This window comes from Mus caroli, chromosome 13 (assembly GCF_900094665.2).
Source record: "Mus caroli chromosome 13, CAROLI_EIJ_v1.1, whole genome shotgun sequence".
Lineage (NCBI taxonomy): Eukaryota > Metazoa > Chordata > Mammalia > Rodentia > Muridae > Mus > Mus caroli.
In genome coordinates, this window is record NC_034582.1 from 87,725,108 (window position 1) to 87,726,318 (window position 1,211).

A 1,211-nucleotide genomic window follows, 5' to 3' on the forward strand; every position below is an offset into this window, starting at 1 on the left:
GATTAGGACTGACTAAAGAGTTGGTTAATGGATCTTGCTAGTTATCTGTTATTGAGCAGTTATGAATCCTACTACAGGCTTTTGTGTAAGTTACAGTGCATTACTGCGGCGGTGGGGCATGGGGGAGGAGCTCACATGTTGTGGGTATTTCCACCTAATTTCTGGGGTCACCTTAGCTGGCTGAAGGCCAGGTGGATGTGTTTACGCAGTGGTGACTTTATTGGGAGGAAGTGAATAGAGACCCTTCTAGGGTCGTTTTGTCAGTGACCTGTAGTCTCACTTTGAAAGTGGCGCCAGCAGCACAGACTCCTATTAGGAAGAGCGAAGCAGCAAGTGAGAATTATTTTGTGTTCAGGAAAAAATGAATGGGAGTGTACCCACTAGCCTTCATTTCTTCCAGGAAGAATGTAAATGCCCAAAGTTTGGGTTTTTCTTGCTGGAGTGTGGACAGTGTCCTTAGCACATTCATGAGGAATAAAGGAGTCTGTCACAGAGACTTCAGTCTCCATTGAGTTTTTTTTTTTTTTTTTCCCAAGGAGCCCATGGCCCTTCCTGTTTGGTGTACCTCTGTTTTCCTGACTTTGATGTGCCCATCCAAACTTGTGATGTTTGTTGCCTACTGGAGACATTTTTGTTGGCTCTCTTTAACCAGCAGCTGCATACCTTGATAATGGAATTCTAGAAAAAAAAGAGAAGTTCCTTTTGTATGTATATACACTTAACTTTTATCATTGTCTTCAAACCTGCCACACCAGGACTGAAGTTCAGATGTGGTATTTCCAAGTCTCTCTGTGACTCTGAATGTGCTCTTTCCATGGTCACAAAGGTGGCCTCTGTCTCACGAAGTGCTGACTTTTTATTTTTAAACCAAAGTAGGGCTCTTTAAGTCTTGGTGTTCAAACTTGCCTTTTCTCAATGCTTATTGGTAGAAGAAAATGATAGATGTGTAAAATTTCAGATAGCTTATTTATATAATTACATCCATGAGACGAAAGAGCAGAATGATCAGTTTTCAGCCGTGGCTCCTTGCAGAGCCCACAGCAGACCAGTAACTCTGCCTGATTCTTGGAAAGGATTTGAAGCCTAAATCCACTGAGTTCCTCCGTTCAAGATCTTCAAAAGGAAAGTGTGATTGCACTGACACCGGTACATAGGCGCGAGCCAGCGAGACCCTGGGCTAGAGAGCGGCACTTCTTTTTTTTTTTTTTTTT